Source organism: Theropithecus gelada, chromosome 2, assembly GCF_003255815.1.
Source record: "Theropithecus gelada isolate Dixy chromosome 2, Tgel_1.0, whole genome shotgun sequence".
NCBI classification, from domain to species: Eukaryota; Metazoa; Chordata; class Mammalia; order Primates; family Cercopithecidae; genus Theropithecus; species Theropithecus gelada.
This window is the reverse complement of record NC_037669.1, coordinates 164,235,518-164,252,598: the sequence shown is the minus strand read 5'-3', so window position 1 is coordinate 164,252,598 and position 17,081 is coordinate 164,235,518. Positions and strand designations below refer to the sequence as shown.

The 17,081-nt window shown below is 34.5% G+C and overlaps 1 protein-coding gene and 1 non-coding gene across 3 annotated transcripts in view; one reads left to right on the top strand and one right to left on the bottom strand.

Moving 5' to 3' along the window:
* The window catches only part of TBC1D5 (TBC1 domain family member 5), a 564,034-nt gene that overhangs the window by 59,198 nt on the left and 487,755 nt on the right, over positions 1 to 17,081 (top strand). The window contains exon 1 of one of the 2 annotated variants that reach the window (XM_025377828.1): positions 15,082 to 15,202. The exons of the other annotated variant lie outside the window; for it this stretch is intronic. The gene's annotated coding sequence lies outside the window, so the exon portion shown is untranslated. Of the gene's footprint in view, positions 1 to 15,081; positions 15,203 to 17,081 lie in introns of those variants that run through there. 2 annotated transcript variants of the gene reach the window in all.
* On the bottom strand, positions 13,145 to 13,207 carry LOC112619894. Its single transcript, XR_003118376.1, has one exon. It is a non-coding gene; the product is annotated as a U7 small nuclear RNA (small nuclear RNA).

Sequence of the window (17,081 nt, the reverse complement as noted above, 5' to 3'; positions counted from 1 at the left end):
TATAAAATGAAGAATCTGATAATTTAGGAGAAATTTGTGGGGAGGGGAAGCTTAAGTAAAATAAATAGTCTAAATATTATTGTATAATGTACTTCACATATTCTTTCCACTTCCTAATTTATAGCATTACTAAGTAGATATTTAGTTGAATAGTTTTCAGTTCAGTAATACAGTTACTGAGAGCTGAATAATTGCAAATATACAGCAGGATTTTAAGACTTTTTTTTTTATCTTGAGGTGGAGTCTTGCTTGGTCGCCCAGGCTGGAGTGCAGTGGTGTGATCTCGGCTCACTGCAAGCTCCACCTCCTGGGTTCACGCCATTCTCCTGCCTCAGCCTCTCGAGTAGCTGGGACTACAGGCGCCCGCCACCACACCCGGCTAATTTTTGTATTTTTAGTAGAGATGGGGTTTCACCGCGTTTGCCAGGATGGTCTCCATCTCCTGACCTCGTGATCTGCCTGCCTTGGCTTCCCAAAGTGCTGGGATTACAGGCATGAGCCACCACGCCCGGCCTAAGACTTCTTTTAACAACAAAGTTAATTTAAAATTTGTGCATCTCATTAAATTTTATCAATAAACACGGATTTAAAAAAAAAAATTTCATGATTGTCATTTTAAATATTGAAGTTTCATTTTTTAGAATAATGATAATAAATGCGTTGTTAAAATTGCGTATTAAAATTACTTTTGTGTTGCCCGGTCTTCAGTATTATTCTGGTCCTGTTTCCAATAATCTATTATAAAACACCTCTGTAACTTCTTGCATTACATTTCTTTACCTGTTCCATTTACCTTCTGTTTTAAGACGGAATGGTCTCTGTTGCATTATAGAGACTTCATGTATGTATAACTTGACAGTGTGGCAGGAATTCTGGGATGGATAGTCATACTGTCCCACATTTTAGCCATCTCCTCAGAGATTGGATAGCTTTACTGTGTTCATATCCATGGATCCCAACTCTTTTTTTTTTTTTTTTTTGTAACTTTTTCATTATATAGAAATAGGCCCTAGGAAAGGTTGAAATGACTCTATTTTACTCTCAGACTTGATTAATGGTTTGGGTATAGAATTCTAGATTGTAGATAATTTTATTTTAGATATTGAAGGCTTTGTTTTACAACATTCAGTGTTACTACTGAGAAATCCATTGCCACTTTTTTCCCCCTACTTTTTTTTTTCTGGCTATATTTGGCCTATTCTTAATATTCTAGAAGGCTTTAGGATCGTTTCTTTATCTCTGAAATTCTATGATAATATGTCTTAGAATGGATTTTATTCATTATTTGTAATGAATCTTCAGAGGACCCTTTTAAGAGCAAATGTCTTTCAGTTTGGGGATGTTATCTTGAATTATTTTGTTTCCCTGTTTTTGGTTTTTTATCCCTCTTTTTCCCTCAGTTCTCTTAGTTGGAGATTCAGCACCGGTGTAGAAGTGGGATGTGTGAGGTTGAGTCATTGCCTGATTGTAGGCAGAGTGATTTGCTTCTTCTTGGTGTCTTTTCTGATATGTTCTGTTATGAGTAACTTCTTTTGATAAGTTATTCATCTGTTTTCCAAAAATTTGTGATCTTGCTTCTGTTTTTCTCTCCACTTCCACTTTTTTGTGCTTGTGAAATGCACCTTAAAAAATTATTTACTGCCATTTTAGTAGGGTTTTGGGTGGGAGAAGAAGTAATTTCATGTGGTTAATCTGTGTTTAGTGAAGCAGTTGTTTTGTGTACTCATTTTGCAAGATGCAGCTCTTGAAAACTTTCTGTGATTCTTTAGTAATCTTACCTCACCTCCTACATACCTTATTAGAGCACTTATTATGCCACATTATAATTACTAGTTTATTGCTTATAATAAGAACAGGAATTGTCTTATTTTTATCAATGTTTTTGTGGAAAGCATATTTCTTGAATGAAAACAAACAAAATGCAGAAATGAGGTAGATAATAGATAACAACAGTACAATTTAGTGAGAAGGATTGAAATTATTTCTTATTTTAATCCTATTTCAATTAGTGTTTGATAGATTTTTAAAAACTTAATGGAGATTTATTTCTTTTAGTAAAATATTAATACTGTTGTCATCCTGAAGTAATCAAAAAATGTCTTTATATTAAAGCTAAATGACAAAGTAGTCATGAGAGTTTCATTGCAATGGAGAATCTTTCTTGATGCATTTAATTAGGAATTAACCTACAAGATATTGAAAAAAAATAGAATGAGTAGTGGATAGTTTTACATATTAAGGAGAGTACAACAGTATCATATAGTAAAGGGCAAAGAAGACAAAAAAAGTCTTATCTTCTTCTGTTAGCATATCATTTCAATCATTCCAAATAGTAAAATAATAAATTCTAAGGAGACATCTTTTTGTTCTGTGAAAACATGTCATATCCACAGACAAAAGGAAAACGTCTGAATTAAGCACAAGGTTTGTTTAAAAAAATCTTTGTCACTCTCTTGATGAAATGTCACCATCATAATTACCTATTGTCTCCTTTTGGAAGTTTTCCTTTGATCATAATGTTTTGTTTAGTTTTATTGATTTTTAACTTTAAAGGTAGGAAATATAATTGGTTTAATTTAAACTGTTTAACTCATGACTTCCGCTTTCATATAAGTTAAAATAAATGAATCAGCAAATAGGTATTGAGTACATACAGGACCCTGGTTGGTACGCAGTGAAGTTGAAGAGATACTCACTTTAGAAAGGTGGCTTTTCTTAAGAAGCTGTATGCATGTAAAGAGTGACAGGTGTAAGGATTAGTAGGATAGAAAATATCTTGAAATTGTATATGATCAGTTACCAATGAATGGCCCAAATGGATTTCTGCTAATTCAGCTATCTTTAGTTGAATGTTCACACACTCCTAAGTCGTATCTTAGGCATGATGTATATAAAGACAGAAAGAATTGATACTTGATACGGTTACTTAACAGTGTTCTGAATTTTATTTTTGATAATCTGTTTTTTTAAGCCATAGTCTGAGTTATCTGTAGGGCCTGTTCATTTTTATGCTTGCGTTTGCTTACTTGTTAGAAACGTTCTTAAAATTGCACAGAATTACTTTGGGGATATTCATTTTTTACTTTTTGATTCCTATACATACTATATAATCTTTTCATCAAACCATTCAAATTTTAAAAATCAGAGATTTTACACCAAAAACATGTAGATAGTAAGTTTTTGCTGTATACTAGTATTTTGCTTCATAAAACATAGTCGGCATCTTTATTCTATGTTCACGTATTTTTACTTAAGTTCAGCATTCATACATTTTCAAGAGTAGTTTCAGGATAAAATTAAATATATACTATGTTTTTTCACTCAGATGAACTCATTTTCCCCATCTTATGAACAACTACTTCTTTAGAGTTTATTAAAATGTTTTCTTGAGTGTACCACTTAGACTGTCTCTGTCACTTTATCTCCCCTACTTCCATCTTTTATTGATTACTTTCTATGTTATATTGAATCTAGTGTACACAAACAAAGTTTATGAAAAGCTCAAACCCAGTGCAGGAAGGTCCTAGAAAAAAAAGTATAATTATGTTATTGTATAAACTTTAAAAATGTTGTTTAGGAAGCTAAAACTGCTTAACAGATGTGATTGCTTCATTGTTTCAAATTTATGCCAATCAGAGTTGATAGGATTTGATCACACTCTAGTAGATTTATGAAATAAATTACAATATTGCATGACATACTTCAGATAGAAAAACATCAATATAAGTTGGATATGATTTCTTGTTTAAGATAACAAGCTAGTAATTTTTTGAAATCAGATGGTTACTACTTTGAGAGAATATCAGTTTTTATGGAAAATAACAATATCTCTCATATTTTCTTCATGGTGACAAAAAGTATATTAAACTTTCGTTTACATGTACAAATTTAATTGTAAATGAGAGGCATTTTGTTTCTGTTTCGCAATAGATGACCGGTCAGATTTTCAAAGGCATATAAAGAAATGGAGTTGGACTTAAAAGAAATTTGGCTGCAGAAAAGGTTAACACAAGATGAAAAATCTTACACTGGTGGTACTGAATTTCTTTAAAGTAAGATTTCAGTTGATATGTCCAAAGTCTTACTAGGATTTTGTTTTTTTTTTCAAATACAAAGAAGTTTAATACCTCACATGACAAAGAAAATGGAAAAGAACTTACTCACTAATGAAGTGACAGGTTTCCTTAGGGAAGTCAGAGCCAAAGAATTGGGAGTCAGGCTCTCAAGCCTGTTTGTTCGCATAGCAAATGACAGAACTATTTATTTAAAAGCCCCTTGATGAGAATATCTTTAACTTTATTCAGGAGGTCTACAAGGTGGAGTCCTTCAGTTCATTTTTGAAATAAAAGCATGAGATCTCCTGAGGACTTGCCTTGAAATTGTTATTAAATCAAGTAACTTGTGAAAAGAGGGTAGAATTTTTAGTTTCTTAGATTTAAATTAAAAGTTTTTAGAATATGAAGACTGGCCAAACCAGTGATTTTAAAGAAGATAGGCCCTCACGTTTCAGGTAAGAATACTGTAAAACCTTTTAAATTTTTTTCGGAAGAGAATTATTCATTTGGTGGCTTAGATTTTAAAATTTTAGAAAGTATAGGCTAGGTGCAGTAGCTCGTGCTTGTAATCCAAGCACTTTAGGAGGCTGAGGCAGGCAGATTGCTTGAGCCACGGAATCGAGACCAGGCTGGGCAATATGGCAAAACCCCCACTCTGCAAAAAAAAAACAAAAAAACAAAAAAACAAACATTATCTGGGCGTGGTCCACATGCCTGTAGTCTCAGGTACTCAGGAGGCTGAGGTGGGAGGTTCAACTGAGCCTGGGTGAGGCTGCAGTGAGCCGCGATCACACCACTGCACTCCAGCCTGAGTGACAGGTGAGACCCTGTCTCAAAAAAAAAAAAAAAAAGAAAAGAAAGTACAGAAAATAAGTAGAACAGGCAAACATGTATTTACCATGCAGAATTAGTATGCCACCACATGTATTTTTAAAAGATACTTTTAAAGTCTTTCCCTTCCCAGAGATAACTGCCTTACTGAAATTGGTTTATATCTTTCCTGTTTTTGTATTATCGCTACATTTATGTCTCCATTAACATTAAATGTTCTTAAAGATTACTTAACCGAAATATTCTATTATTTGTTGTTATTCTATTATTTACATTTTTTCCCCATTCTTCTCCATCATTATTCCTGAACTGTTATTTGCTGTGAGTTTTACATCTGGTTGATTCATTTTAACTGTTGTGTAATATTTCATGATAGAACAGCATCAGAACCACAATTTGTATACCTGTTTCTCTTTTGACAGACATTAAGGGCCAGGATACTTTGCATAGACTTCTTCTACAGATATTCATGGAACTCTGTAGGGCTCAGTGTTTTCAGCACATGGACAAGCTGCCATCAATTCTTATAGCATTGTATCCAGGTTCTGGCACTAGGCAGTATCCTTAGGCAATTTGATACCACTAGAGTGGTATATTGCTTTCTTTTTTCTTACTGAATTTCCTGTCTTTACAAGCTGATCCACTGTTTCCGTTCCTGGCAAAGAAGCTTGCAGACAACACTGTCATGCTTTTCTTTTTAAACAAATGTTCTCTGAATCCTCCCTACCTCCTAGTACAAAAAAATATAAAAATCTCTATATTTTTTGCATCTGTTTGAAAAAGATGCCTTTAAAAAATAGATGTTTTCTAGTTTTTATATTTTTGCTTTATTGTAACCTGCGGGAGGCTAGGACCTGTGCTATTTGAAGTTTATTTTGCCACAGCAACGTGTGTGCTGGATCTGTGCATAAATAAGACATGGTTTTGCTTACTATGAACAATATGATTTTGTGCCCAGGTATATAATTCTTTCAGTTAGCAGTGAACTCTTGAGTGTTGAAAAAAATACATTCTTATTTTGTGAACATTTTGGAATGTTTTTAGTCATTTAAAAATTGTATAATATAAATTGCATTCTTTAGATTCAAATTTATATTATCATTTTCACTAGTTTAGCTAATTTAATTTTAAGGCATTTTATATTTTGGAAAAAATCATGTATTAGGTAGAAGTCATATATTTAAACATCTATTACACACTTAAGATTTGGGTTGTAGTGCACTCTCAAATCATTAAAGAGAAAGCTGTCAGTTTATGAAATTCTTTGTATGCCCAACAGCTTGAAGCTGGCTTGTAGAATGACGAATATTAGACTATCAGTTTTATTAACTCTTTCACTTAAAGTATTTCTTCTTGAAATAAAAAAGAAACTTAAGTGAATTGCTAGGTCTGGATCATTTATTGAATGTCAGTAGTTTCAGAAAGCTGAAAAATGTTTATGCTGTGTAATAAACAGATGCTGCTCTAACAGTACAATACGTTATGTACCAAAAATGATCTCTGTTTTAATCAGAGATGCTGATTTAATGAGACAAGACTAGCTTACATCAAAAATGGATTTAGGATGTAATTTTTGGTTTTTGTATGTTTTTTCTACATAATTAATAGACATACCTTTTAACATCATTATCAGATTTGGGGAAGAATGTTTATTTCTTTGATTTTCACATCTATTTTTGAATTCACAGGAGTTTGTAATTGTCCTGTAAACCCATTCAAAATAGCTATTAAAATGCCTTAAAGAAGATGCCTTGTTTTGTACTTTATTAAGTCTACTTTGCATGAAATTCATATAGGTCTTAACTTTTCTACCTTTTTTTGATTAAGGATACTGAATATTTTCTATAATTCGTGGGACAGTTTGGGGGAGGCAGTCAGTCAGTCAATTGACTATTGTGAGATGATGATGCTTGAGGTTTAAAATCTCTGTCATGCAGTGTGCTTAGGTTGCCTTTTTGGTTTGCTGTCCAGAGTCACTGGAGTCTTTTCATCTACGAGAGAAGCATTTTGCTAGGCTCTGCTTTCTTGTTCACTTAACTTATTCCATGAGCACCCTCAAACTTGACTGCAGTTTCTGACTTTGAGTCCTTCTTCTGCATCTGTATTGTACATCTTTGATTAACATGTTTGCCTTTACATATGGTCAGGTAATTTTATATTTGGAAAAATATTCCTATTGTGTGTTTTATTCCACTGAACCTAGCAGAGTTAAATGTAGTTTGAATGCATTGGGAAGAATTAATGATTGGAAGATACAGAGTTGGTAAATTATTTATTCTGGCCCTGAGGAAGCTGAAAAGCTGAGTGAAAGACTAATAAATCATTTGTGGTAGTGCTGGTTGTCACTTCCAATTATTTTAGACGTTTTTGTGATAAACTGCAGCACCTGCTAGATATCTGCACACCCTCCCTTGATGCTAGTGGTGCAGCTTGTTTAGTCGATTATCAAAGGCAAGTTTGTGTAAAGTTTATTTAGGTTGGAAAGGAAATTACTCTTTTTGAGTCAATTTTGTTGCTTTTCCTCATTGTTTTGAATGCTATGAAAGAATTTCCCTGACATGGCCAAGAATCTGGAATATGCCTACTACTTTAGCCAGGAAAGACTGTCTTTATCTTTTATTAAATACTTGAAGAATTGAGCTTCTTTCAGACTAATTGAAAACTACATCAACTGAGATGATTAGTATGCTAAAGATCGAATCATCTTTTTGGCACCAATTGATAGAGAACCACTGTTGCTGCTTGACCAGGCTGCTTTTCTTCATTCTTTGTTTTTAAAGGCTGAGATTTTGTAACTACTAGCCTAAAAGGTAGTGAGATCCTCTTTTCCACTGTTCCTAAACTCTGCTGCTGAGATTCTTGAAGAGGCAGACAAGAATTGGAAACAAAGCACAGCCTAGACTGGTCTGGTTCTAGCAATCTTGAAACAGGACTACTCTAAAACTCCTTTGAAAATAAATCCTACACGCCTGTAATCCTAGCACTTTGGGAGGCTGAGATGGGCGGATCACCTGAGGTTAGGAGTCTAAGACCAGCCTGGCCAACATAGTCAAAACCTGTCTCTACTAAAAATACAAAAAAATTAGCTGAGCATGGTGGCCTGCGCCTGTAATCCCAGCTACTTGGGAGGCTGAGGCAGGAGAAGCTCTTGAACCCAGGAGGCGAAGGTTGCGGTGAGGCGAGATCACACCATTGCACTCCAGCCTGGGCAACAAGAGCAAAACTCTGTTTCAAACAAACGAAAAACATGGGACAGTCGAGAGGACTCTTAAAGATATATACCTTGAATAATCTTGATAAGTGGTCTTGTATTCATTTAGTTGCATTTTTACTCACTGACATGCTTCTCCTCATCAAACATTTATTAAAGCTTATATGTGCCAGCCCCCTGAAACAACAGTTACTACTATAATAACAACTCTTTTTGGAGGTTAGTATGTGCCATGTACTATTCTTAGCTTTTTTGTATGTATTAACATATTTTAATATGACAACCTTATAAGATATTTATTATTCCTATCCTTATTTTACCAAGGAGCCCTATGGAGTGATAAGGCAATAGTGATTTAGTTTTTTTCTTTAGGGTCTACAGAAAGTGGGAAACATTCATGGTAAATCTTAGTTAATTAGGTTTAGGAATTTCAATCCAAGTAGTATAATAATAACTATCATTTATTGAAGATTTAATTTTGTATTTTGTACTATATATATTATTTCACTTTTAACCCCTGAATAATAAATGATTATTATCTTCTTTGTCGTTGTATTAGTCCATTCTTATGCTGCTATAAAGAACTGCCTGAGACTGGGTAATTTATAAAAGAAAGAGGTTTAATTTATTCCTAGTTCCACAGGGCTGGGAAAGCCTCAGGAAACTTACAAGGAAGGGGAAGCAAACTTGTCCTTCACATGGCGGCAGGAAGGAGAAATGCTGAGCAAAATTGGGAAACGCCCTTTTAAAAATAATCAGATCTCATGAGAACTCACTCACTGTCACGAGAACAGTATGAGGGTAACCACCTCCATGATTAAATTACCTCCCACTGGGTCTCTCCCATGACACGTGGGGATTATGGGAACTACAGAATTCAAGGTGAGATTTGGGTGGGGACACAGAACCAAACCATATTAGTCATGATGGTGAAATTAAATCTTAAAGAGGTTAAACTACTTGCCCTGGGTTGTGCAGCTTGGAGGTGGAGGAACTGGGGTTCGAGTCAGAATCTGACTGCCTCCACACTCTATTTAGGGATTATAAACCCTACTTCCTGTGGAACTTGGTAAGCCACAGAAAGTGGGGAGGAAAGTTGTCTAGTGAGCAGCTGGGGAGCATTGACAGCAGTGGGACCAGAACTATGAATCTAGTGATTTTTTTTTTTTTTTGAGGTAAGTTAAAAATCTAAATTTTTATGTGAAATATCAAGTTTAAAAAATCTTGGCAGTTTATTCAGAATGAACTGTTTGCTCACTGGAAGTGGCCTATGGATGTCAGTTTGAAATCCCAGCATATTGCCTTCCTTCTAGCTTTATCAAATTGAAAACTAGTGATAGTCTATGAAAAAATATTAATAGATTATATTAGTAAAATTCCATCCTTTAGGGAAGTTAACAGACTAAATGAAACATAATTATTTATTACTTTAGTAATTCTGTGTAACTTGTTACATACCTCAAGAGATTTAGTTGAGTTTAATTTCAGGTTATAGGATACTAGTAATTCAGCTGTAAACTATAGCATAGAGTATAAAATCAAACAGTAAAAAAAAAAACTAGAATTTTGAAAATCTAAGCAGGTATTAAGTTATGGAAATGTTTATTGAAACACTCTTTTCTTCCCTCCCTGTACCCACCCCCACCATTCCTCTAGTGCTTTTATTTCCTCCTTTCTCAGCTCATACACTTTCTTTTGCTATGCTCTGAATCATGTGGGAGATTCAAGATATGTGTATATATATATGTATATAACGTATATGTGTGTATATATGTGTATACATAAATATAGTTTTTTTTAAGTGAAATGCCTTTATTAGATTACAGGTAGAATTAAATCATATGTAGAATGTTGTTACTTTTAATAGAATATAACACAGTCAAAGATCAAAGTTTTAGTAAATGGGGATCTGTTTGAAATAAAAGTCAGTGGTTGTTTATGGATTTATTAAATGCTTTTATCTTAAAATACAAATTAAATATTCCTGGAGACAACATGTATCATTTCATAAGTGTTTGAAAAATCAGTCTAATCAGTTGTTAGAGAGTTCTTCCACAAAAAGGTGAAAGACAAAACCTTAACAATTGTTATAAACGTACTATTTTGGAATTATTAAAAATAGTTTTCCTGGCTGGGTGCGGTGTTTCATGCTTGTAATCCTAGCACTATGGGAGGCTGAGGCAGGCAGATAGCTTGAGCCCACCAGTTTGAGACCAGCCTGGGCAACATGGTGAAACCCCATCACTGCAAAAAATACAAAAATTAGCCAGGTGCGGTGGTGCATGCTTGTAGTCCCAGCTACTCGGAAGGCTGAGATTGGAGGATCGCTTGAGCCTTGGGGGGTCAAGACTGCAGCCGTGATTGTGCCACTGCACTCCAGTCTGGACTCCGTCTCATTGAAAAAAGAAAAAGAAAAAATTATTTTCTTAGTGGATTTTTAAATCCTACCTTATAACGAAAGTAATTGCATTGAAAATCAATGTTTCTTTCAAAAATAAAGGGCTTAATAAATTATGATTTCTTTTTAGTGGGTCCTTTAGCTTTTTAGAAATGAAATACTTGTTAGTGACTTAATTTTTATAAGTTAGAGGCTTTTGACGTATAGCATTTCATTTGTTCAGTTGTTCAAAGTATGGCTTTAAAAAATTAATAGAAAAATCTTTTACTATGTCTTATTATAAGGATAATATATGTTCATTACAGAAAAATTTTAAAAATTACAAAAAATCAAAAACATGATTCTATTATAAGCAACCAGCAAATCTGTCTGTTTTCTGAGGTTTTTAAAAATTTTTTTACTTTGACTGCTTAGTGTTTTATATTTGTCTTTTCTGTGATAATATTCATAGCTTACTAGGCTTGCTTTTAAAAGATATTATAATATTTGAGAGTTCAAATGCATCTCATTTACAAAGCTTTTCATCCAGCAACTAGAAGTAAATTATTCCTCTTCCTAACTTCCGTGTAGCTGACTGTACCTCTACAATGATTTTTTGTAACAACATATGTACATCTCACACTGTCTTGTATTCATTTTTATATTATTGTAACATTCACTAACTGTTTAGTGAATAAATGAAAAAAAATTCGGACTAATCAGTTTTTAGAGGGTTCTTCCACAGAAAGATGAAAGATCTAATAGTAGTAATTGTTAGTTATAATGTTTCTATTTTGGAATTATTAAAAATAATTTTTCTTAGTGGATTTTCATATCCTACCTTTAATGAAAGTAATTCCACCCAGAATCATCACTTCTTTCTTTTGAGAGAACCATTGGTTCTTAAATTAGATCTTAACTTCTATATAAGATTGTTAACACAGGTAGGGCTTTTGTGGAAATGTGATTATACTAAGAAATCACTAAAGTTTATGGAGCAACAGTTTTTTCTAGATCTAAACATGTGCTCGGTGTACTACTTAATAAGTAATGGAGATTTACTATGTTCAGATTTGTCAAGTCTAATTTGAAGGGTAAATACTGCTAAGTAAGTATATACAATCTTGCAGTTCTAAAATGTTGCAAAGATTAATGAATTATTTGAGTGCTTATAATAAAATGGTGCTTGGGAAATCTGAAGGAGAAAAATTTTAGAAATGGTGATTCTAGTATGTTACTTTATAGATAAAAGGTAATTCAGAATGCTAGATGTGGATGAGTGCTTAGAAGTTATCTTCTGAAATCTTCTTTGTCAGTAGGAAACAGAAGTTTTGGGAGATAAATAATTGGACCAAGGTCATAAGACTGCAGTGTATCTAATGCTAATTACTAATGTGTGCTCAATAAATATTTTTATGACTAAATGAAATGCCTTATGTATAGGGAGTTGCTGAAAAATTTGTCATGTGTAGTTTAGGAAAGTTATTGCAAAAACAGTTGCCATGAATGTTCAAATTAGAAAACAGAATTACTGCATTTCCTAAAAATATTTATACTTTGAAGAGAAGAACTTAGAAGACATAATACTTTTAAAAACATGGCAATGTATAGAAAAATGAAATAGAATGGGTACTATTTAGCTTTGTTTCTAGCATCACTTTGACTGCATAATTGGAAGGTATCTTTGGATAAGCTTTTTGGAAACTTTTCTAGTTGGAAAAGGATTTCAGCTGGAGTGTCTAAAGGGTCACACACACAAAAAAACCCCTCTATATTAAAATAAAATGTGTCCAAGCTTTAAAGAAAAGATCTCAGAGTTTGCAGATGATCCTAAAATTGGAGCTAGGGGAAATAATGAGGAACAATGCAATCAGATTCAAAAAGATTTGGATTGTTTAGGTGATTGGGCCAGCAGATGGCAAATGCAGTTCAGTGTAGACAAATGTAAAATAATTATCTTAGGAACAAAGAACCAATCATACAGCACACTGATCAGGAAAAAATTTGTGAGTTATTGTAGGAAAACCATTGAAACAGTTAACCCGGTGCACAGCTGCAGCAAAAAAGGCAAGCAAGAAACCAAATTAGCAGACGGATAGAATATAAAGCAAGAGGCAATACTTATAGTGTGTTAAGAAACTTGTTAGACCCCATCCAAATTGCTCAGTCTACTGTCGGTTGATAGAACTACTTTAGGAAGAGTACGTTTTTGCCTTGGAAATACACTGAAAATGGTACCAAACAAATCTAATAAAATGATGTTAAAGAGATTTGCACTAATTTTTATCAACTTTCAGTTTGCAAACTTTTATAAAGATATAAGCAAGACACTGAGTAAAAGTAAAGACACTTCAGTTCTGCTACAAAGAGTTGGTCTTCCTAGAGGACATTTGTGGTTTTCATTGCCTGGGGCCTTACTAAGCCCCTTTCTAGGTTAGGAGACTGCTTCTCACCCCTCAAGATTAAGGAAGCCTAAAGGCTAGCATGAGGCCCTTCTGTAGTTTAAGAGTTGCATCTTGACAGCTGGAAAGACCATGGGCATGAGGCTAAGAGCTGCCACTGAGATGCTTCCTCCTGGCCTGTAACTCTTTTTTTTTTTTTCCTTTCTTTCTTCTTTTTCTTTTTTTTTCCTTTCTTTCTTCTTCTTCTTCTTTTTTTTTTTTAATATTGCGGGACTTTTCTGTAAAAACCAGAAAGGCTGCTAGACAAATTCTAAAAGAGCCTGTAACCCTTGATGCAGTAACATAAGTTCCAGGCTTCATTCAAGGCTGTGGAGGCAAACATTTTTCTGTGATTTGCCTTCCTTGATTCCTGTCCAAGCTGGATTTTCCAACCTTGTCTCAGTGTTCTGAACTATCTAGTACCTAGCCAATAAATTCCTTTTTGACTTAGATTCACTAGAACATGTATCTGTTGTTTATAATCAAGAGCCTTAACTGGTACAGTCGTAGTGTTCTATTCTTTTATCCTTGTTTCTTGAATTGTTTTCTTTTGTCCTATAATGTGTTCACTTTGTTTGGAGTGGTGTCTTATACTAAATCATTTTTGGGATGAGAAGAAAGCTAAAATGCAAATTGTCCTCTTCATCTCTATCTGCCTCTCTTTTTGTCTGTCCCTCTCTCCCTCCCTATCAGAATGCAAAAGAAGTGAAAAGAATTTGCATCCATACCATTGGCATCTTGTATCCATACCATTGGCATCTTTTGTAAAATTTAACTTTATCTGTGCAATTGAATATTCAGTGTTACTGTTGAAAATGGTCTTTGGTATCGAGACCTGTTTTAAGAATGTTTGCATTTTTTAATACATTCTATTAGGTATCTCTAAAAATCGTTTACTGGCTGGGCATGGTGGCTCACGCCTGTGATCCCAGCACTTTGGGAGGCCGAGGTGGGTGGATTACGAGGTCATGAGATTGAGACCATCCTGGCCAATATGGTGAAACCCCATCTCTATTAAAAATACGAAAAAAAATCAGCTGGGCATGGTGGTGTGTGCCTGTAATCCCAGCTACTGAGGAGGCTGAGGCAGGAGAATTGCTTGAACCCGGGAGGCGGTGGTTGCAGTGAGCTGAGATCATGCCATGACACTCCAGCCTGGGCGACAGAGTGAGACTCCGTCTCAGACCAAAAAAAAAAAAGAAGAAGAAGAAAATGATTGTGTTAGAAAATTCACTGTAAAAATGCATTTGTCCATTTATTCTAAATATGTTGGGTTATTATAAGAATGAATCAAATGTATTTTATAAGTTTTTTATATGAAAAATGGGATATTTTTGCATCTATTACTTTTTTTCATTTAATAGTATATTGTGAGCAGGAAAGGTAAGCTTATATCATCTCTTTTAATAGTTGTGTAACATTCTATTATTATATAGAAGTCCTATATATTTTTTAACCAGTTCCCATAGATGACTATTTAGGTTATTAGGATTTTCCACTGTTATATATACTACTGCATTCAAACTGCTTTTAATAGTGTTTGCATATATCCCTCATTATTTCCATAGGCTAAATTCCAGAAATGGACTTACTGGTTAGAAGGGTAATTACAAGTCTTCTGATACTTACTGCCAAACTCTACAAGTTTCATTTCTACCGGCAATTTTGATTCCTGAATTTTTTACATCAATCCTCGTATTAATACTTAAAAAGAAAACATCTTTGCTAATTTTATAAGAGAAAAGTAGTGTCTTGTTGTAATAATGTACCCGTTTTTAATGCTATTGACCATTTATATTTATTTTATAATTTACCTCTTAATACGATTTACCTGTTACTCAGGTATTTTTCTCATATTTAATTACTATATTATATATTAAGCAGATCAGTCTTTTGTAGTATGTCGTATTTTTTTTCTGTGTTTGATTTTTTTTTTTAAACTAGTGAGTTGAGGAATTTGGTTTTATTTGTTTGGATTTTTTATTTTTGGGTCATATAACCATTTTAAATTTTTATGTAATCAAATATATATCATTCTACATAAAAATTTTCATCTTTAGTATTCAAAACTTAAAAAATACCTAATAAAGTTGTAATTGATCTAGGATTTTAAAATAATCAGTTTTGGGGCCTATATACTGTATTTTCTGTGTATTGGCCTTGCAGACCTCAGTGTACATACAGATTTACAATCATGAATGTAAAGGAAAGCACACTGGGACTGCTTCCAGCTGACTGTGACCTTGAGTCTCAGCTTCTGCATCTATGAAATGAAGATATTGGTCTGGTACAGTGCTCTGTTCATTCTGGTTTTTATGCCCATGAACCCCAGTAAGAAAATTTAAATCACAACCACAGACACACATGTACATAAACACATACAAGTATATGTATGTGTACATATAAACATACTGTGTTTCTACTTTTTGTGTGTCATGCCATACATATCATGCCATGCAGTGCCAGATATTATTTAAAAAAAAACTCACTAAATTGCTTTCCTTACCTACTAAGGGGTGTTACAATTTGAGAAACACTTGTCCAGTGGATCTTTGATTGGACACTCACATGCCTTCTGGGACTGACCAGATAACAGTTGCAAATAACTTACCACTTTAGCCAATCAGAGGGCTTGGGTTCTATCTAAAGGCATTCAAATTAAAAGAGTAAAACAAAGCACCTTGTTAGGTCAGCAGACATTTTCAAGTGGAATTCAACCTTCAAATTTGGGACCCTATCCTACTCTAGAGAAAAAAATCAAATACATAAAATATTGGCTTATTACTTTGTCAAATTGCTATAAAATAGTTTTAACTAACGGTTCATGGTCAGGCAGTGAAATCAGACTATACTTTTAATAGCATTGGTCTGGATGCTGGTATTCGAATGCTTTCCCGGTAACCTCCTCTAAACTTCTTTGGCACTGTGACAACTTCTAGCCATGAAAATTAGGAGATAAAATGGCCTAACTCAGTTTTCCTGATTTAATGAGAAATAATGTCTATGCTAGGATATGAGAAGATAAATATGAAAGAGATAATTCCAGGTATCTGAGTTACTTTCAAGGCTGATGTTAAAGGAGAAAGTGGGCTTGGTGTGGTGGTTCGTGCCTGTAATCCCAGTGCTTTGAGATGCCAAGGTGAGAGGATTGCTTGGGGCCAGGAGTTAGACACCACCAACCTGGGCAACATAGCAAGACCCTGTCTCTACAAAAAATTAAAAAATTAGCTGGACATATGGTGCATAGCTGTAGTCCTAGCTATTTGGGAGGCTGAGATGGGAGGATTACTTGAACCCAGGAGTTTGAGGATGCAGTGAGCTATGATTGTGTCACTGCACAGCAGCCTGGGGGACAGAGTAAGACCTTGTCTTAAAAAAAAGGGAGGGTTGGGGGAGACAGGTGAACTTTGTCCTTCCCATTTCAAAGGAAGGTGATGCACTATCCTAGCAACTGTGTCCAAAAACACTTTTAAGAAGATGCTGGCCAGGTGTGGCGGCTCACGCCTGTGATCTCGGCAGTTTGGGAGGCTGAGGTGCGCAGATTACAAGGTCAGGAGGTCAAGACCATCCTGGCCAACATGGTGAAACCCTGTCTGTACTAAAATATAAAAAATTAGCCGGCGAGGTGGCAGACACCTGTAGTCCTTGCTACTCAGGAGGCTGAGGCAGGGGAATTGCTTGAACCTGGGAGGCAGAGGTTGCAGTGAGCCAAGATCGCGCCACGGCACTCCAGTCTGGTGACAGAGTAAGACTCTGTCCAAAAAAAAAAAAAAAAAAAAAAAAAGATGCTAATGAATAACCGGTGAAAAATCATATAGAAACAGTTCAGCGTTCATGAACAAATACAGCAGCATTTGGATATCTACCAAATCTCTTGTGTCTGTGTATACACACGCAAAATTATTTTTATGACTTGATTTTCTGGTTTTGGGGATAAGACTGTATATACTTCGAAGAGAGATTCTGTGATGTATAACCATTAAGTCTCACTTTTGGTGACTTGGGTAATTGTAATGGAACCATGGAGCCATTTGGCTCCAGATGGGACTTTAATCTGGCTTCTGATTGAGCTGAGTGTCCTTGTAGAGTCTCTTAGCATCTGTTTTGGAAATATTTGCGACATTATTCAAAATTTGTACAAATTAACCCACCCTTGGGTTATAATT